This window comes from Mobula hypostoma, chromosome 18 (assembly GCF_963921235.1).
Source record: "Mobula hypostoma chromosome 18, sMobHyp1.1, whole genome shotgun sequence".
NCBI lineage: Eukaryota > Metazoa > Chordata > Chondrichthyes > Myliobatiformes > Myliobatidae > Mobula > Mobula hypostoma.
The window spans coordinates 3,743,295-3,765,961 of NC_086114.1; the positions used below are offsets into that span (position 1 = coordinate 3,743,295).

Genomic DNA, 22,667 nt, shown 5'->3' on the forward strand with positions numbered 1-22,667 from the left:
AATGCTGGCATTGCCATTGTGGTCAGAAAGTGAATACGAAAATCATCTTAAACATGAGAAAGTCTGCAGATTGCTGGAAACCCAGAGCAACACACACAAAATGCTGGAGGAACTCTGCAGGCCAGGCACATCTATGGATACGAATAAACAATGTTTCTGGCCAAGACCCTTCTTCCAGACTGAAATGAAAGGGTGAATAATCTGCTGTTGTTGGTCTCACCTGATGCAAAAGCTGACGCTAACTGACATTTTGGTTCATAGTGTTAATTTCCCATTGATAATCCTGTGCCCATGAATGGTTCCTCAGTGGTGATAGTAGTCATTCAAAGCTGGTTACCATCCTGAGGAAAGGCTTGAATCACCAAACATAGAACAACTGAAGACTGTAAACCTTTGGTTCCCTGCTCTGTGCTCACATAGTCACAGTCAGAAGAGGAATGAGCTGGCCGTTGTCATGGTTTCATCTGCTGAACCAGCCAGAGTGTTATAAATAGTTATTGAAGAACAAACAGGTTTAGATTTCTACAGAACCTCTCAGAGCTCACAAACCACTCACAGCTAGTAAGTGCTTGTCATGTGTAAACACTGATGTGATATAGAGGGAAAAGTATCAATCAATGTGTGCACAGCAAGATTCCACAGGTGTTGCAATAAATGAATAATTAATTGGATATGTGAGTAATTAGACATGTTCTGCTGATGTTGGTTAAGAGTAAATCATAATCAGAACATCCCAACAAAAACAAAATACTGAAACAATTCAACAGATCAGACAGCATGCATAGAACAGTCAATGTTTTAGGTTAATGGAGCTTTATCAGTCAGCAGCATCAATCAACAGCTCCTCCCTCAAACATCTATTAAACACCCCCTGCCTGTTCGGGCAATTGACTTAGGTTTGTTTTTTCCCTATGTGATAAAAGCACATTCAGCTGTTACTTTGAAATGAGCAGTTTCAGATCTATATTAGGTCACTTCCTGAGCAGTCAGGAAATAGTAAGTAGGAAAGCATATTAGCTGGCAGAAGGCCAGAGGTTTATGTTGGGAGCTAAATAAGCTTCTATCCAAAGCCATTGTGTTGTTTTCTCAGCAGCAGCTTTGCTTGTAGGTTAATCTAAAGGTATGAATAAGATTTGGCTGAAATAGATTGATATTTTTGAGTTTATTAGACACTAACTTAGATGCTAATGGTTTACACATATTACTTTTCTGTTGTACATACTTGTTGGAATCCTATAATACTTAACTGCAGGAAACTTAACTGAGTTTTTACTTATCTGTGTATATTTACTTGTGTGAGTGGAACAACGTGGTAATTGCACTGTATTTTGTTGTTTTCAGTTTGACTCCTTATTCATGATGTCATGCCACTGAGTCTGCAATAAACCCAAGGAGCTTGGATGTTACACCCTGACTCTCATGTTGTTTTTGAGTGGAGTTTGGTTGACTGTCTGGTCAATATTACGATACCTCAACAAGGGCAATACACCTTCGTTTGTGCTAAGCTTGTATGTTGGCTTTCAGCAGAGTAGCTCCAGTATTCTGGCAATGCAGCCTTTCTACTGGCCGCATCACCATCTGCTATGGAGGCTCCAAAGCACGGGATCAAAAGAGACTGCAGAGGATTGTAGACTCAGCCAACTCCATATTTTATTATTTCTGGTAATATTTTATTATTTTGTGCTGTGTTTGATGTTTGGTGGATGCACTGTGGTCTGGAGGAATGTTGTTTTGTTTGGTTGTATATATGTACCATCAGATGACAATAAACTTGAACTTGGCATAACCCTCTCCACCATTGAGGATACCTTCAAATGGTGATGCCCCAAGAAGGTAACACCCATCATGAAGGATCCTCTCTATCCAGGACGTGTTCTCTTTTCTCGGGGAGGAAGTACAGGAGCCTGAGGACGTAAGAAAAGTGTTTTTCTTTCCTCTGTCATCAGATTTTTGAATGGTCAAGACTACTTCAAGATTTAGATCTCGTTTTGCACTATTTCGTTACCTTTTAATATATTCTTATTGTAATTTTAATGTATTGCACTGTACTGCTGCTGCAAAACAACAAATTTTATGAAACATGTCAGTGACCCTGATGAGAGGATCACTGGGGCCTCTTATCCACCCATCTGAGATATTTATCAGCAGTGCTGTGTACGCAGCCCCTTAGCATTGTCAAGGATTCCTCCCATCCATACGTCAATCTCTTTGACCCCCTACCAGCAGGCAGGAGGTATCGTAACATCAGGACAAGGACTGTTAAGATGGGAAACAACTTCTTCCCCCAGGCCGTGAGACTACTGAATTCTCTGCCTCCACCCAGGTCTCATCAAGTTTGGAGTGCCAAGAGCAAAACAGTATTTACTTTTTAACTTATGTTGTAAATGCACCTTATTATTTGTTAGTTTATTTGTGATGATATTACTTTATATGTCGTTTGTGAGTTATAAGTATTGTGTTGTGCACCTTGATCTGGAGAAACATTGAGTTGTTTGTCAGTATACATGCATGGTGGAATCACAATAAACTGGAACTTGAACTTGGTCTTGATTCTGATTCTGATGTCGTTAAATTTGGTGTGAATTCTGCCATGAGATGCTGAGGTGTGTTTTACAGTGATCGTCAACAACATGGTCCCATGGTGGATTCCATGTGCTTGTCTATTTGTTGCTGGGGTCTGGCAGTTGAATTGGCACCTTTCATGGAGAGACTTGGTTGGGTCTCTTATTGCCCCCAGGAAAGACTGAACCTTTCCCATCAGGCATAATCTCACTCGACTGCTGCCTCATTTAGTTTCAAAACTAAGCACTGAAATAGGAGCTAGAGCAATATAGCAATTTGCTTTTCTTTCACATAGGACTGAAGCTCTATGATATCGCTCAGCAAAGCCCAATGTTTCCAAGTTGCATAAACCTTCCAGCATACAGCGACTGAGAATTCACATTGCTTCATCACCCAAAGCAATCCATGTTGGTGACATGGACAGGATTAATTGCTGACCATATAAAAATATAAGCTTTTAATTCCCACCACGTTGGTACATGGTACAAACATTATGATGTATGAGAAAGGGAGAATATTATCTGGATAATTTGATCCAGGACCAATCAGACTGAGGTTGGACAGTGGCCAGGGATGAAAAGTTTTGAATTGAAGCCCGGCAGGTACAGGGGCTCGGAAGACCGTAAGACATAGGAGCAGAATTAGGTTCTTTGGCTCCTCATCCCCCTCCTAAAAATATGAAATGCTTCACAAACTTGCATGTCATCCTGTTATAAACTGGAGCCTCAGCCTTTGATCTTCCCCAGGATGAAATATTTCATAATTCTCAGTGAATATACACTCCACTGGGATATAAGGAGCCTATGAGAAAAGAGACCCATCTGTGGTTAGATTGAAAGAAAAGGGCTCAAAACGTCGCAGACTTCAGAAGGAGGACTGGGGACTGGAAGAATTTTAGATGACAACCAGTGGATGATAGAGGAGGAGAACAAATTATGAGCGAGGAATATAAAACCCACTGTAAAGCTTCTACAAGCATAGTTCTAAAAGGGGACATTGAATTGGTTGTCTTCCAAGATTCCAGAAATGGAATTTCAACAAACAACACTTTGCAATTAGAGCATAGAACATAGAACATTACAACATGTACAGGCCCTTCGACACACGATGATGTGGCAACCATTAAACCTACGCCAAGATCCAGTTAACCCTTCATCACACGATGACGTGACGACCATTAAACTACTCCAAGATCGAGTTAACCCTTCCCTCCCTCATAGCCCTTTATTTTCCATCATCCGTGTGCTTACCTGAGAGTTTCTTAAATGTCCCTACCGTATCCGCCTCTACCTCCACCCCTGGCAGGGTGTTCCAAGCACCCAGCACTCTGTGTGCAAAAAACGTAACTCTGACATCTCTCCTATACTTTCCTTAAACACATACGAGGGGTGATTGATAAGTTCGTGGCCTAAGGTAGAAAGAGTCAATTTCAGAAAACCTAGCACATTTATTTTTCTACATTTACACACTTAGTCCAGGGGTCGTGGAGCATACGGATCCCTTCTTTGTAGAAGTCGGCTCTTTGGACCTCCAGCGGTGGTCCACAGCAGGGGTGATTGATAATTTTGTGGCCTAAGGTAGCAGCAGATGAATTATTAACTTCAAACTTTCTGCATTTTTGCTCAAAGAGTTGAACTGCACGTGCATGTAACAAGAGCTGTATAACTCATCTCCTTCTACCTTATCAATCACCCCTGCTGTAGACCACTTCTACAAGGAGGGATCTGTATGCTCCACAACCTCTGGGCTAAGTGTGTACATGTAGGAAGGGACTATGTTGAAAAATGAACATGCTAAGTTTCCTAAAATTGACTCCTTCTACCTTGGGCCACAAACTTATCAATCACCCCTCGTATAATCCGATCCAATTGGGAAGTCAATATTAAAATTCACTTTCTTGTCAGAGGCTGTACACGTAAAACGTTATAGCACAGTGCAGATCCATTAGCCCATGATGTTGTGTCAATCTTTTAACCTGCTCTAAGATCAATTTAACCCTTCCCTTCCATATAGCCCTCCAATTTTGTAACATCCAGTCGCCTATCTGAGAGTCTCTGAAATGATCCTAGCATATTTGCCTTTACCACCACCCCTGGCAGTATGTTCCACACATCCACCACCCTCTGTGTTAAAAACCTACCTTTGATATTCCCCCCAAAGCTTTTTACCAATCACCTTAAATTTATGCCCTCTCATTTTAGCCATTTCCACCCTGGGAGAAAGGTGCAGACTGTCCATTCTATCTGTGATCTTATGATCTCTATCTTCTGGTCTTATCATCTTGTACAAGTCACATCTCAACCTCCTTCACAAATCATAAGACATGGTCTCTGATCTGGACAGCATCCTATTAAAGTTCTTCTGCAGCCTCTCTAACGTTTCTTCATCCCTCCTATAATCAGGTGACCTACAGAGATTGTTTATTGATCGATTACTGAGCATATAAAAATATGAGCTTTTAATTCACGATACAGACTTGATTCTGGCTTTATTTGTGAATGCAAATCCTGTTTGTATCACTGGAATGGATTTCTTCAAAGGGTGAAGCAACATTGAAAAGTTGCAGTTTTATGGATTACGTAACATTGGTACACTCGCTGATTTCTACAGACGTACCGTGGAGAGTGTTCTAACTAGCTGCATCACCGCCGGGTATTGGGGGGTGAGGCACTGCACTGGATCGAAATAAGCTGCAGAAAGCTGTGAACTTAGTCAGCTCCATCATGGGCACCAGCCTCCCCAGCATCCCGGACACTTTTAAGGAACAATGACTCAGAAAGGCAGCATCCATCATTAAGGACCCCCATCACCCAGGTCACGCCTTGTTCTCATCAGGAAGGAGGTACAGAAGCCTGAAGGCACACACTCAGAGGCTCAGGAACAGCTTCTGCCCCTCTGCCATCCGATTCCTAAATGGACATTGAACCCATGAACACTACCCCACTACTTTTTTTCCCCCTTTTTGCACTACATATTTAACTTTGAAAAAATAACACTTCTTACTGTAATTTACAGTTTTTATCATTACGTATTGCAATGTACAGCTGCCACATAACTGCAAATTTCACAGCATGTGTCGGTGATATTCAGCCTGATTCTGATTTCTCAGTTCACTGGTATAGGAGAAAAGCAATTTACTTAAAAATAAAAGGTGGGATATTAGTCACAGCTACTGTCTAAAAATATCTGGGTGGTGGTTAGCTCATGAGATGCAGGAAATAAACCTGGTGAACCAAACATGAGGTTGCCACTCAGCCCCTTGCTGTTCAATATCATCATGGTTGATATTTAATATCAAGAGCTCCTCCCTGCACTGATCCCATATTCCATGCATTATTCCACACTCCCTTTTCATTACAGCCATCAGGCAGGAGGTCCCACACCACCATGTTCGGGAACAGACATTATCATCAGGCTCCTGAACCAGCGTCAAGTCACCACCACTCTGAACTGATTCTACCGCCCACAGACACACTGTCAATGACATCTCACAACTCAGGTCCTCAGTATTGTTTTATTTGCACTATTCACCTTCATTTGCACATTGGCTGTGTGCCAGTCTTTGTGTATGTATAGTTCTTCATAAATTTGAAAGTATTTAAAAAAATTCCTGTAAATGCCTGCAGCAAAATGAATCTCAAGGTGCTGTATATGTGTTGGTTGTCCATAGATCCAGCAATGACAGGAGCCCTGTGTGGGAGTTGTTTTATAGTGGAGAGTCTGTTGCACTGGAGCAGTTCCACTCTCTTGACCTTCGAATTTTGGGTCCAGTAGTACGAGTAGTTGTCACAACCTGGAGTCTTCCTTGGTTGCAGTGGATGACCATGACTCCTTCTTTGCTGTGACATGTCCTCTGCTCTCCACGAAGCATTGCAGAACTGCCAAGCCAGTCGTTTCCCATGATGGGGGAGTCTAGTGCGAGAGGGCATGACTTAAGGATTGAAGAGCGCCCATTCAGAACAGAAATGAGAAGAAATTTTTTTAGCCAGAGGGTGGTGAATCTATGGAATTTGTTGCTACAGGCAGCAGTGGAGGCCAAGTTATTGGGTGTATTTAAGGCAGAGATTGATAGGTATCTGAGTAGCCAGAGCATTAAAGGTTATGGTGAAAAGGCGGGGGAGTGGAACTAAATGGGAGAATGGTTCAGCTCATGATAAAATGACGGAGCAGACTCGATGGGCCGAATGACTGACTTCTGCTCCTTTGTCTTATGGTCTTATGGTCTTACTATTTAACTATTTATGGATTTATTACTATTTAATTATTTATGGTGCAATTGTAACGAAAACCAATTTCCCCTGGGATCAATAAAGTATGACTATGACTATGACTATGACTAATGTGCACCTGTACTTTACCAATTTCTACTTTGCCATACTTCACCACTCTTTTTGGGAGCCTACTACAAGCTCAAATAATGGGCCTTTCCCCTCGTTCTCAACCACCAATACTTTATCATTTCCTGTCAGCCACCTTATGTAGCATCACTTACCTAGCATCACTTTATGCACACATAATCAATGTCCATGTATATAAGCTATCTTGTATATTTATGTTTATTAAACTTTTAAAATTATTATTGTGTACTTTATCTTATTGTGTATTTTTTGCACTGTATCAGAGCTGGAGTAACAATTAATTTGCTCCCCTTTAAAATTGTGTGAAAGAAATGACATGAAACAATCTTGAAACTTGCTGATGCTGAGCTGAGATTGCTCTTCCTCCTGCCCTTACCCATTTACTTATCTCTTTATCAGAGTTAGCAGTTCTAGTATATTTATTTTCCAGCCTTTGCAACCATGCCTTAATAACTAGATGACCCAGTTATTGCGTACAAAATTATGAGGGTAAATGCAGGCTGGGTTTTTCCATTGAAGTTGGGTAAAACTAGAACTTCAACAGAGTTATAGGTTAAAGGTGAAAGGTGAAATATTAAAGGAGCACCCGAGGGGAAACTTCTTCACTCAGAAGGTGGTGAGAACGTGGAACGGGCTGCTAGCAGACATGGTGTATGCAGGTTTAGTTGCAAGATTTAGGAGACGTTTGATAGGTACATGGATGGGAGGAGGATGGGAGGAGTATGGGTGGCTGTGGTCAAGGTGCAAGTCGATGGACTAGCCAGAATAACAGTTCAGCAAAGACTAGATGGGCCAAAGGGCTTGTTTCTGTGCTGTAGTGCTCTATGATTGTGTGAGTCAATTTCCATTTCTGCTATTAGCTTACCCATCTTGTTATTAATCCAAACACATGAATCAGAAGTAGACTGCTTGATCTTCAAACCCGTTCTGCAATTCAAAATGCACACTGATCTGACTGCCACATCAAATTGTTTTCCTTTTCAACCACAGAATTTTACAGCTACTGCCTTAAAAGTATTCAATGACTTCACTTCTAGCTCTCCTTGAGGAAGACCATTCCAAAAGTGCATCTTGCTGGAAGAAAAGAAAATCTCCCCATCTCTTTGTTATCCTTAAATAGTAAACACTTAATTCTAGAATCTGCCACCAAAGGAAATGACCTCTCCACATTGATTCCATCAAGACCTTTTAGTATACTGTATGCTTCAATAATCATTCATCCATACTTTTCTAAACACTCAATGCCTCCATACAGAATCTTTATTCTTGACTTTGTACCAATTTCAGAATCAGAATCAGGTTTAAGATCACTGGCATATGTGGTGAAAATTGTTGTTTTTCAGTAGCAGTACAGTGCAACACATGATAATAAAATCTATAAATTACAATATACTGTGTATGTATATATATATATACACACACATACATATAGTGCAAAAGAGGAACAAAACTAGTGAGCTAGTGTTCATGGGTTGGTGGTCCGTTCACAAATCTGATGGCTGAAGGTAAGATGCTGTTCCTAAAATGCTGAGTGTGTGTCTTCAGGCTTCTATCCCTCCTCCTCGATGGTAGCTATGAGAAGAGGGCATATCCTGGGTGATGAGGATCCTTAATGATGGATGCTGCCTTTTTGAGGCATTGCCTTTTGAAGGTGTGCTTAATGCTGGGAAGGTAGTGTCCATGATAGAGCTGGTTGAGTTTGCAACTTTTTGCAGCTTTTTCCAGTCCTGTGCAGAGGCCCCTCCAATACCAGATGATGATGCAGCCCATTAGAATGCTCTCCATGGTACATCTGTCGAAATTTGTGACTGAGTTTATTGACATACCAATTCTCCTCAAGATCCTAGTGAAATAGAGACACTGTCGTGCCTTCTTTGTAATTGAATCAATATGTTGGGCCAAGGATAGGTCTTCAGAGATGTTGACTACCAGGAATTTGAAACTGCTTACCTTTTCCACTGCTAATCACTCGATTGTAACTGATATGTGTCCCCTCGATTTCCCCTTCCTGAAGTCCACAATTAATTCCTTGGAGTTCCTGACATTGAGTGCAAGGTTGTTGTTACAACACTACTCAACCAGCTGATCAATTTTTTCTGCTGTGACGGAGGCTATGTTCCACCCTGACACTTTTGAAAATTAGTTATTTGTTAGTCTTTGTTAGTCAATGTATAGTTTTCTATAATTTTTTTGCATTTATTTATTTTCCTGGAAATGCAAGGAAATGAATCGCAAGGTGGTGCATGGTAAGATATACATACGAACTTTGATACTAAATTTTACTTACTTTGACTTTGACAGTGCCTTCGTGCACATCCAGTATTGAAACATTTCTATACCCAGGCTTGAATCTACAACTTTCAGGCTCAGAGGCAACATTTACCAACTAACCAAGGCTGATGCTGAAATCCCCTCAGTATACAATCCTGGCAGACTATACAACACACAGTGTTATTGATTCAGTTACTTGTCCTCACCTCTGGAATTCCTAATCCACTGATTTCTCTGGAAGTTCAAAGTAAATATATGTCACCATATACAACCCTGAGATTCACTTTCCTGTGGGCATACTCAATAAATCCATAACAGAATAACAACCATAACAGATTCAGTCAAAGACCACACCAATTTGGGCATTCAACAAACATGCAAAAGACAACAAACTGTGCAAATATAAAAAGAAAGAAATAATAATGATTAATAATAAAATAATAAATAAAATAAATATCAAGAACATGATATGAAGAGTACTTGAAAGAGAGCCCATTAATTGTCGGAACATTTCAGTAATGGGCAATTGAAGTTGAGTGAAGATATTCCCTTTGGCTCAAGAGCCGGATGGTTGAGGGTAATAACTGAACCTGGTGGTGTGAATCCTGAGGCTCCTGTAGTACCTACCTGATGGTAGCAGTGAGCAGAAAACATGAACAAGATGCTGGAAGTCCAAGCTACACACACAAAATGTTGGAGGAACTCAGCAAGCCTGGCAGCATCAATGGAAATGAGTAAACAGTCGACATTTCGGCCTGCCTGGCCTTCTGACCTCCTCCAGCATTTTGTGTGTGTTGTTAGGAAGAGAGCATGATGAAGGATGCTGCTTTCCTGCGACAATGTTTTGTGTCGATGTGCTCAATGGTGGGGAGGGCTTTACTCATGATGGACTGGGCAATATCCACTACTTTTTGTAGGATTTTCCGATCAAGGGCATTGGTGTTTCCATGCCAGGCTGTGATGCAGCCAGTCAATACACTCTCCACTACAAATATACACAAGTTTGTCAACATTCTAGATATCGTGCCAAGTCTTTGCAAACTCCTAAGGAAGTGGAGGTGCTGCTGTGCTTTCTTCATAATGGCACATATAGTACATGCCAGGACAGGTCCTCCAAAATTATAACGCTGAGGAGTCTGAAGTTGCTGACCCTCTCCAACTCTGATCCTCTGATGAGGACTGATGTTGGGAGAGCAGCAAACAATTGACCCAAAAGATCAACTGTAATTTCCTTCCACAGATGCTGCCTGACCTGCTGAGTTCTTCCAGCAGCTGGGTTTTGCAGCTGAATCTATCTAATTGTTTTTACACAATTATCAAGGTTGAAAATGAACATTGGCTTTGTTCTGCATTTTTCTGTAAGATAATGTTGTGTTAAGAATTCTTCTGCAAAAACATGGCAAAAAAATGGAATCACACGCAGACAGGTACAAGGGCAACTTTTGAAATATTACAAAGAAACCTGTAAGACAGGACGAGTTTGTGAACATCGTTATCATTTCGCAAAGGCAGCAGGCAATCCAAGTTGTTGCTGGTTGGTGTTCATGTGTACGTTGTGAATGAGCCAGGTAAGTCAAATCCTGAAGCAGCTTGATTAACAAAGGGCATCGAATTGGATCTGATCCATTGTCACACCCAGTGATGCACAATGGGAGACAGAAGATGCGTAACGCTTTGCAGCGCTAGCAATCCGAGTTTAATTCCACCGCTGTCTAAAAGGAGCTTGGACGTTCTCCCCATGACCACACAGGTGCTCTGGGTTTCTCTCACAGTTCAAAGAGGTATGGGTGAGGTTTAGTAAGTTATGGGCATGCTATGTTTGGCACTAGAAGCATGGGCACACTTGCAGGCTGCCTTCAGCACATGCATGGGGTATGTTGGTCGTTGATGCAAATGACGCATTTCACTGTATGCTTCAGTGTTTCATTGTACATATAACAACAAAGCTAATCTTTAAAATGTTTAATCATTTAGAACAATCTGATATTTGAAAGTATTCCAATTAAGGAAGACTTATACACACACTAATGTTTAACCGATAGTGGGTTACTTCACTGCCCATTTCAGAGGAATGACCCTCAACTGTTAATCTGTAAAGGAATTCAGATCAGTTCCCCAGCAGCGCAGGAAAGGCCTGCCCAGATTATTTCAAAAAGAAAAGCTCAGGAACCTCTCAGACTCTGTTCAAACTTCAAAGTAAGTTTATTATCGAAGTACATTTACTAAATGTCACTATATAGAAATATTAGATTCATTTTCTTGTGGGCATTCACAGCAGAATGAAGAAGTATAATAGAATCAATGAAAAACTATACACAAACAAAGACTGACAAACAATAATACAAAATGCTGGAGAAACTCAGCAGGTCAGGCAGCATCTATGGAAAAGAATAAACAGTTGACTTTTTCGGATGAGACCTTGATCAAGACTTTATCAGGTCCCAAAGAAGGTTCTCAGTCCAAAACATCTAGTATTTATTCATTTCCATTGCCTGACCTGCTGAGTTCCTTTAGCATTTTGTGTTTGGAGTAGTTGTTTGGATTTCTAGCATCTACAGGAGCTCTCATGTTTTGGACAAACAACTAATGTGTAATGAGCTCCAGCTGTCTCTGATCCCAGAGAAAGTCCTAAATCATGTCCTTGAGCCAACAAAGTGAAGATACTGATCTGATTCTATGAGGGCTGGAAAGAGTGAGATGTTCAATGCAGACAGAGGAGCTGATTTCATTGCTGCTATTTCTAGCATCCCTGGTGCAGCATCTGTTTTATAAATTCAGAACACAAGGCAAAGGGCAAAGGTTAAAGACGAGTGAGGGAAGATAAATCCAGATGAGTGAATGAGTGAGGTGAAAGTTTTGTTGTGTATTATTCCAGCAAAGACACCCAAAAACCCAGGCCCTGTCCTCATCTCATTACTGCCATCAGGGAAGAGGTACAGGAGCCTGAAGACCCACATTTAAACATTTCATGAACAGATTCTTCCTGTCTGCCATCAGATTTCTGAACAGTCCATGAACCCATGAACCTATCTCACTATTTTTGCTCCCCTTTTGCATTACTTTTTTTGTATTCTTATTGTAATTTTAGTATTTTTATGTAATGCACTGTACTGATTCTGCAACACAACAAACTTCATGCAATGGGAGGGGGTGCAATGGATGCATCCCCTTCTGGATTGTATCCTTTAACATCCCAGAGTTGCAACAGAATGTTACAGAAAACTTTGATAAGAGGACATGTCCTAAAGGGTGAGGGTCTTTCATGGTGAATTCTGCCATCTTGAGGCATCAGCTTTTTGAACAAAGGAGGGAGGTAAGACCATGTGATGGTGCTGGATAACTTTACAACCTTCTGCAGTGTTTTCCAATCCTGTGCATTGGAATCTCTATACAAGACAGTGTCGTAACCATGCTCTCCATGTACATATGTGAAAATTTGTTACTGTCTTTTGGTGATACACCAAATCTCATCAAACCCCTAATGAGATATAACCATGGGCATGAATTATTGGCAATTGCATCAATAGGTTGGGCCCAGAATTGATCTTCAGAAGTGTTGATTCCGAGGACAAGAGGCTTTTACTAGGTGATAGTCACTAAGGTAGCTCACACTGCTCTTCTTAGGCACCAGTATGATTGGTGACCTTTTGAAGCATACAAGGGGTGTCATTTACCAGGACCCCATAGTTAACATAGACTTTACAGAATCACTCTTCAACACAGATAAGACAATCCTACATTCATATCCCCTATTACTTCCTCAATAACCTGTCCAGTCATCTGTGGTAGTCATCACGGAATTTCAATATAAAAACTTGGATGACAGTGGGTACCTCTTCTCCTTTGCCATGCTACATCAACTCCTCACTGCTTTCCCTTCCAAATCAGTTTAGATATACTTCAACAAGATTGTCCATTCAGTGTGAGCCCTATTGGGGGGAATGAGGATAAAGGGGGAGGAAATCTGTTAGGAGGGGTTGGGGTTCAGGAGTAGGGATCTTGATGTTGAAGGAGGGATTCAGATGTCAGAGTTCTGTTTAGGGTGAGATTCTAAGGTTAGGGCCCTGTTTTGGAGGGGAAGTTCAAGGTTGGGCTCCTGCACTGGGTGGGCTTCAGGGATTGGAGTCCCAATTCAGGGCAGAGTTCAGGGTTGAGCTCCTTTACTGGGGTGGGGTTTGAAGTTGGGGTTCTGTTTCATGGCAAGATTCAGGGTTGGTGTCTTGTTTCCAGAATATGTTCAGGGATTGGGTTTCTGTTTCAGGGTCAGATTTAGGGTTGGGGATCTATTTCAGGGTGGGGTTTCGGAGTAGGTGTTCTGTTTCAGGGTGGGATTTAGGGATTAGGGTTCTACTAAAGGTGGGGTTTAGGGGTCCGGTTGTGTTTTAGGTTGGGATGGTACCTATAGTATGAGGTAGGATGAACGGTGCATGTTGACCCTTCACGGTGAAGTTAGATCAACTGTCTATGACACATTTCTTCAATACTTATTGCATAGTAGAACCACGCCTGCCTTGTTTCCCCATGAAGCTCAGGGTTTAGAGGAGGAATATAATTTTCCTTTCCATTATGCATTATGAACTAATTAAACTAAATAACCTAAACCTGAGGCTATTCTCTGATAGGACCCTCTGGAGATCACTGTGTGGCAAGGAGTTTAGAGAGATAGATACTTCATTGATTCCAAAGGAAATTACAATGTCACAGTAGCATTACAAGTGTGCAGATATACAAATATTAGAAGAGAAGTAAAAAAAGAATAAAGAATAAGTTACAACAAACAGTCTAACAGGAGAGGTCATCACTTCCCCGGCTATAGGTTGATTCATTATACAGCCTAATGGCCAAGGGCAAGAATGACCTCAAATAGCACTCTTTGGAATAGCACAGTTATCTTAGTCTATTACTAAGAGTGCTTCTTTGTTCAGCCAAGGTGGCAGGCAGAGGGTGAGAAACATTGTTCAGAATCGCCAGGATTTTCTGTAGGGTTCTTTGATTTACCACAGCCTCCTGTGTGTCCAATTTGACTCCTATAACAGAGCCAGCCTTTCTAATCAGTCTATTGAGTCAGTTGGCATCACCTGTATTGATGCCATTGCCCCAGCACACCACTGCATAGAAGATTGTACTGGCAACAACAGACTGCTAGAACATGCATACTCCAAAGGACTTCATCTCCTCAGGAAGTAGAGGCAACTCTGGCCCTTCTTGTACACAGCCTCTGTGTTGGTGCTCCACTCAAGTCTGTCATTCAGAAGCAGCCCCAGGTACTTGTAGGTCCTCACCACATCCACCTCCACTTCCTCACCATCAATATTAACAGGGAGCAGTGCACGTTTAGTCTTCCTAAAGTCCATGAGCATCTCCTTTGTCTTACTGATGATGAGCTGCAGATGATTCAGCTTGCACCGTTTGACAAAGTCCTCCACCAGGGCCCTGTATTCATCCTCCCATCCTCCCTTATACACCCAACCATTGCTGAGTTTAATTCTGCTACCTGCCGTTCTATGGTAGTGCAGAACCCCACACACTTCTGGCCACTTTGAATCTACTCTGGTAACTAGTCCACCTCTTTCACTGGAGTAACTATGGCTCTACTAGACTGGTCTTGAGAAAAGGTTGCATTCTGAAACCTTCGCAGACCATTCGCATGCTGGATCAAACCGGTGAGTAACCATTGAGAAGTGACGTTGAAGCAAGAACTTCTGAAATGCCACAACTCCAGATATAATTTAAACACGAGGAATTCTGCAGATGCTGGAAATTCAAGCAACACACATCAAAGTTGCTGGTGAACGCAGCAGGCCAGGCAGCATCACTAGGAAGAGGTACAGTCGACGGTTCGGGCCGAGACCCTTCGTCGGGACCAACTGAAGGAAGAGCTAGTAAGAGATTTGAGAGGGGGAGGGGGAGATCCAAAATGATAGGAGAAGACAGGAGGGGGAGGGATGGAGCGAAGAGCTGGACAGGTGATTGGCAAAGGGGATATGAGAGAATCATGGGACGGGAGGCCCAGGGAGAAGGAAAAGGGGGAGGGTGGGGAAGAACCCAGAGGACGGGCAAGGGGTATAGTCAGAGGGACAGAGGGAGAAAAAGGAGAGAGAGAGAGAAAGAATGTGTGCATATAAATAAATAACGGATGGGGTACAAGGGGGAGGTGGGGCATTAGCGGAAGTTAGAAAAGTCAATGTTCATGCCATCAGGTTGGAGGCTACCCAGACGGAATATAAGGTGTTACACACAGTCTTTCTCTCTCTCTCCTTTTTCTCCCTCTGTCCCTCTCACTATACCCCTTGCCCATCCTCTGGGCTTTCCCCCCCTCCCCCTTTTCCTTCTCCCTAGGCCTCCTGTCCCATGATCCTCTCATATCCCTTTTGCCAATCACCTGTCCGGCTCTTGGCTCCATCCCTCCCCCTCCTGTCTTCTCCTATCATTCTGGATCTCCCCCTCCCCCTCCCACTTTCAAATCTCTTACTAGCTCTTCCTTCAGTTCGTCCTGACAAAGGGTCTCGGCCCAAAATGTCGTCTGCACCTCCTCCTAGAGATGCTGCCTGGCCTGCTGCGTTCACCAGCAACTTTGATGTGTGTTTCCAGATATAATTTCACATGTTTCATTTCCACCCAAGTGCATCTCTGTTGACTCCATCATCAGGGACTCCCTCCACCCAGGTCATGCTCTGTTTTCGCTGCTGCCATTGGGAAGAAGGTACAGGAGCCTCAGGACTTGCAGCATCAGCTTCAGGAAGAGTTAGGCCCATCGGGCTCTTGAATTAGAGGGGATAACTTCACACAGCTTCACTCATCCCAACACTGAACTGTTCCTACAACCTATGGATTCACTTTCAAGGACTCTTCATCTCATATTCTTGGCATTTATTGCATATTTATTTATTATTATTATTTCTTTTTGTATTTGCACAGTTTATTGTCTTTGTGCACTGGTTGAATGCCCAAATTAGTGTGGTCTTTCATTGATTCTATTATAGTTATTATTCTATCTTGGATTTATTGAGTATGCCCACAAGAAAATGAATAGGTGATACGTATGTACTTTGATAATCAATTTAGTTTGAACTTTGTACTCAGTGCGTCTGTGATGCACAAAGAACAGGCTCCCTGAGACAACTGTCCATGCCATTAACAGTCACCGTCCGGCCCCATAGTTACAAGTATCACAGCCGAGATACCACACCAAAGTGGTGTCATGATGCACCAAAAATAACTGGCTACGGAGGCTTTCTTTGTACAGATGCTGCACCGTCCCCCACAACAGCAACTCTTCATCATTTAGCAGCCAGTGTCAACGCTGTGGCATGCCTGGTTAACAATCCGATATGGCTTGGGAGCATCGACTGGAGCTCAGCAAAGTTTTCAGCCTTCTTGCCTCTACTTCACTGGCTGCAGCCAACTATCAAAATACAAAGTAATTTTTCTTTGACTCGGTACATATATGTCACCATATATTACCTTGAGATTCATTTTCTTGCAGGCATTTACAGGGAAATAAAGAAATACAGTAGAATTTATGAAAAACTATAAATAAGAAAGACCAACAAACAAACAAAGAGTACAAGCAGACAAATCGTGCAAATACTTCAAAAAATAAGTTGTAGAGTCTTGCAAGTGACTTTGTAGGGGAATCAGTTCAGTGTGGAGGTGAGTGAAGTTATCCACTCTGGTTCAAGAACCTGATTGTCGCGGTGACTAGTGGGGTACTGCAAGGCTCAGTGCTGGGACCCCAGTTGTTTACAATATATATTAATGACTTGGATGAGGGAATTAAATGCAGCATCTCCAAGTTTGCGGATGACACGAAGCTGGGTGGCAGTGTTAGCTGTGAGGAGGATGCTAAGAGGATGCAGGGTGACTTGGATAAGTTGGGTGAGTGGGCAAATTCATGGCAGATGCAATTTAATGTGGATAAATGTGAAGTTATCCACTTGGGTGGCAAAAATAGGAAAACAGATTATTATCTGAATGGTGGCCGATTAGGAAAAGGGGAGGTGCAACGAGACCTGGGTGTCATTGTACACCAGTCATTGAAAGTGGGCATGCAGGTACAGCAGGTGGTGAAAAAGGTGAATGGTATGCTGGCATTTATAGCGAGAGGATTCGAGTATAGGAGCAGGGAGGTACTACTGCAGTTGTACAAGGCCTTGGTGAGACCACACCTGGAGTATTGTGTGCAGTTTTGGTCCCCTAATCTGAGGAAAGACATCCTTGCCTTAGAGGGAGTACAAAGAAGGTTCACCAGATTGATTCCTGGGATGGCAGGACTTTCATATGAAGAAAGACTGGATGAACTGGGCTTGTACTCGTCTGATTGAAACGTATAAGATCCTAAAGGGATTGGACAGGCTAGATGCAGGAAGATTGTTCCCGATGTTGGGGAAGTTCAGAACGAGGGGTCACAGTTTGAGGATAGAGGGGAAGCCTTTTAGGACTGAGATTAGGAAAAACTTCTTCACACAGAGAGTGGTGAATCTGTGGAATTCTCTGCCACAGCAAACTGTTGAGGCCAGTTCATTGGCTATGTTTAAGAGGGAGTTAGATATGGCCCTTGTGGCTACAGGGGTCAGGGGGTATGGAGGGAAGGCTGGGGCGGGGTTCTGAGTTGGATGATCAGCCATGATCATAATAAATGGCGGTGCAGGGTCGAAGGGCCGAATGGCCTACTCCTGCACCTGTTTTCTATGTTTCTATGTTTCTATGTTGCGGGGCAATAACTGTTCATGAACATGGTGCTGTGAGACCTAATACTCTTCCTACTCTTGCCCAATGGTAGTAGTGAGAAAAGAGGATGGCCGGGATGATAGAGGCCCTCGAGACATGGATCCAAATAAATCTCTTCGTTCTGCACAAAGCCATCTACTTCTCTCAGTTTGACACTGAGCTTTGAACTGCTGATCCAGAGACAACAGTTCGCATCCGGTTACACAGCAAACATATTCTAGTTGTCCCAAAAGGCTCAGGGTTTGCAGTTCTGTTCTCCATTTTATTGAACTCTTTAGTTAATGGCATCTGATTATGTGTGTTGCTGGAGTAACTAGATAAACCCCACATTGGGGACCATAAAGCTACATAATGGTAAGAAAGCCCATCTGGTTTGCTAATGTCCTTCTGGGAAGGAAATCTGATGTCTTTACACAGTCCGTCCATGTGTAGCTCCAGACACACCAATGTGATTGACCCTTAACCACTCTTTGTTCAGGGCATTTAAGGATGGTCAATAAATGGTGGCATTGGCAGTGACCTCCACATCTTATAAACTAATAAAGAAACACTCCAAAGACATACAGGTTAGGGTTGGTGAGTTGTGGGCATGCAATGTTGGTGCCAGAAGCATGGTGACACTTGTGGGCTGCCCCCAGCACATCCTCAGTCTGTTTTGGATATTGACACAAACGATGCATTTCACTGTATGCTTTGATGTTTTCAATGTACACGAGATAAATAAAGCTAGTATATAATCTTCATCTTTCAAACAAAAATGGTGGTGAAGCCTTCTAAACACTTTCTCAAATATCAGAAAAGCTTTGCTTCCCTCATAACACTCACACAAAATGCTGGAAGAAGTCAGCAGGTCAAGCAGCATCTGTGGAGGTGAATAAACGGTTGATATTTTGGGCCAAGACCCTCCATCATGATGCCTTCAGTTAGAATGGCCTGCTGACAGCACAAGCAACACAGGACCCCTGCAGCACCTTGTCCATTACTGTTGCGAAGGGTTCAGTTGATGATTTCATCCCAATTTCATCCCAGTTTAGAACACTGTTTGATGAGGGAGTTTAGAGAAGCCGCTATCATAGGTGTCCTGCTCAGGGTGAAGATAGCTGCAATGCCGACCTGACTCTCTGCAGGTTGGTGTGAATACGTGTTCATCATCAAGAAACATTAATTCACTCTGTCAACATTAAACTGGTGAACCATGCAATGGGTAGATCTCAGTCCTGATGAAGGGTCTTAGGTCGAAATGTTATCTGTTTATTTCCTTCCATAAACACTAACTGACCTGCTGAGTTCTTCCAGAATTTTGTGTACGTTACTACATAATTGGTAATCAGAAGGACTCTCCATTACTCCTATCACAGGGTCAACACGGAAAATGTAAACTACCCTTTTTGCTTCCTCAGATGCTGTTTGGGTCTGTTGAATCCTGCAGTGGTTTGTCCTCAGGTTCTGATTCCGTTATCTGCAGTCTTGTGTGCCTCAGAGGACTTGAATGATGAACAGACACTGAAAAACCCTTTATACTGTTGAACAAGAGGCCTGGTCTTGTTTGAACTCAAACCCAGAGATCCTTGACCTGATTTAAAGTTCAAAGTTCAAAGTAAATTTATTATCAAAGTACATAAATGTCACCACATACCACCCACTTTCTTGAGGGCATTCATAGTAAATACAAGTAACACAAAGACCAACCCAACAGGATGGACAACCAATGTGTATAAGACCGGAAAATGTGCAAATACAAAAAGAAAGAGAAAAAAGAAATAATAATAATAATTAATAAATAAGCAAGAAATAATATCGATCTCACCTCAGCCTCACCCCAGTGAGGTCACCCTCAATGTTTCATATTTTCCTCACTGATGATGCCAAAGTGAGAGCCGAGATTATCAGGGCTCACTCCAATGGCTATCACTGAACACATGGAGTAGATTTGTTCTCCATACTCTTGCATGCCCACTATGACTGTCCACACTACATGCTTCCGCAGTCTGGCTGGGCTTCTCCAGTTAACATGGACAAGATCAGAGCCTCTGGAAAAACCAGTCAGTGTAACTTCCGATTCTGAGTGAGAATGCAACCAGCAGAGCTGCACCAGAGACAGATTCAGGCTCAGTGGGTGTGACCCACTGCCCTAGCTAAATTGGAAGCATTATTCAGCTAGTACTCCATATAAATTCAGAACAATTTACAATGACAGAAGTAGTTAAGAGATTTGCACAGTTTATTACGTGTAAGAAATGCCTCTTGTGTATCACTTTCCAGGAAAGATTGCTAGACTAATGCTTAGAACCAGAATGAGAATGAGGCTTAATATCACTAAAATATGTTGTGAAATTTATTGTTTTGCATCAGCTGGACAGTGAAATGTATAAAATAACTATAAATTGCAATTATATATATAAATTAAATAAGTAGTGCAAAATTGAAAGTAGGGCTTTGACATGAGGCATTAAACCAAAGCCCAAACTGACCTCTCCACTGAATGTATAGTAAATACCTATGTCTTGAACATTCCCCCACTGTATTACCTTTTAACCAACATAACTAAGGTGGACAAATTCTTGTCCCACAGAACAAACCAATTTTCCCCATGGACACTCAATCCCTCTAGAGCTCTGCTTGATACCAAGATGGTCTGAGAGCTATTCACTTTTTCCTTGAACAAAGGCCCAATCGATCATGTGAGTCCTTCCACACTTCCCACTGCCTCAGATAAAGTTCAAAGTAAATTTATTATTGAAGTACATATATGTTACCATATAAAACCACAAGATTTGTTTTCTTGTGGGCATACTCAATAAATCTATAAAATAATAACAATAACAGATTCAATGAAATACTGCCCAACCAAGGCTTTCAACCAGAGTGTAGAAGTCAGCAAACTAAGCAAATACAAAAAGAAGAAATTATAATAATTATCGAGAACATGAAATGGAGTCCTTGAAAGTGAGTCCATTAGTTGTGGGAATGTTTCAATGATGGGGCAAATGAAGATGAATGAAGTTATCCTCTTAGATTCAAGAGCCAAAGGGTGTAATTTCTCTCTTCTCACCTCTCCCATCTCACAGAACATACAAAGCCTTAAAAGCACATCCCACCAGACTAAAGAGCAATTTCTATCCCACTATCAGAATCGACAATGGACATCTCATATGCTAAAGATGAATTGTTGATCTCCGAGCCAACCTTGTCACGAGTTTTGAATTTCATTTGTCTTCCTGCCTTGCTCTTTCTTTCTCTGCAGCTACAACACTATATTCTGCATTCTCCTTTGATTTTACTACCTTGAAGTACTTATTCTGGTGTCTTCTTCCCTTCTGCCATCCAATATCTGATTTCTGAATGGACATTGAATCCACAAAGACTACCTCAATACTTGTTTTTGCACTACTTATTTAACAACTTTTAATGTGTGTATACATATATATATATATATATATTTACTGTAATTCACAAATTTTACTGCTGTCACAAAACAACAAAGTTCATTACATATGTTGGTGAAATTAAACCTGGTTCTGATTCCCATTTCCTTTCCAATCCTGATGAAGGGTCTCAACCTAAAATATTGACTCTTTATTCCTCACCATAGATGCTGCCTGACCTGCTGAGTTCCTCCAGCATTTTGTGTGCGTTGCTCTGGATTTTCAGCATCTGCAGAATCTCTTCAGTTAATGATTTATGAACAGAAGTTTTTCACTATATCCTGACACAGCCAACAATAATAAACAAAAATGTAGTGGGAAGCTCTCAGATCTCACCATGCTTCTGGCGCTGATATTGCATGCCCACAACTTACTAACCCTGACCCATACATCTTTGGAATGTGGGAGGAAACCGGAGCACCTGGAGGAAACCCATACAGCCACCAACCTGTAGTCAAAACGTTCCTGTAGGCCACTGTTATACAAAACTGCAGGGGAGAGAACTGTGACTAAATTGGGACTAATGACCCGATGGACTTGAAAACCAGAGTTTTCTGCTATGAGAAATATGTGTGATATACAAGAGAACTAGATTCAGAAGCAGGGACATTTCAGCTTAAAGAGACAGGTCACCACAGGGCAGTCATGCCGTCAGCCCTAATTAGGTCTACATATCAGGTAGTCTACCTCTTGCCTCCCAAGGTGGAGTGCTGAAGAGTAACACTGAACTGTGAGACACTGGCATCAGCCATTTTTCATTATTAACTGTTCACTGACACTTGGGATCAAATGAATCATAATTATGAAGCTTGACCAGTTGACATTTAAAACATGAATCTCAGACTTAAAGAGTGGGATGATTTACTTTCCATCTGTGAACGTGGGAAACAGTCTTGAACAGTCCAGTCTAATGGCTGAGATGAGGAGATCCAGGATTACTGAGGTCTCCCATACACTGGCAACCTCAAACACAGTTACATGTACCTAGTGGCTACATGAATAGATACACCTGTACACCTGTTCATTAATGCAAATATCTAATCAGCCAATCATGTAGCAGCAACTCGATGCATAAAAGCACGCAGACAAGGTCAAGGGATACAGTTGTTGCTCAGATGAAACAGCAGAATGGGAAAGAAATGTGATCTAAGTGACTGACTATTGGTGCCAGACAGGGTGGTTTGAGTATCTCAGAAACTGCTGATCTCCTGGCATTTTCACACACAACAATCTCCAGAGATTACAAAGAATGGTGTGAAAAACAACAAAAAAAATACCTTGAGCATTAGTTCTGTGTGTGAAAATGCCTTGTTAATGTGAA

The 22,667-nt window shown here is 41.9% G+C and overlaps 1 protein-coding gene across 5 annotated transcripts in view; it reads right to left on the reverse strand.

Annotated features, from left to right (window-relative positions):
* Positions 1–22,667, reverse strand: part of LOC134358291 (cardiac-enriched FHL2-interacting protein) — a 99,402-nt gene that overhangs the window by 41,892 nt on the left and 34,843 nt on the right. The window contains exon 1 of one of the 5 annotated variants that reach the window (XM_063070330.1): positions 3,813–3,831. The exons of the other annotated variants lie outside the window; for them this stretch is intronic. The gene's annotated coding sequence lies outside the window, so the exon portion shown is untranslated. Of the gene's footprint in view, positions 1–3,812; positions 3,832–22,667 lie in introns of those variants that run through there. 5 annotated transcript variants of the gene reach the window in all.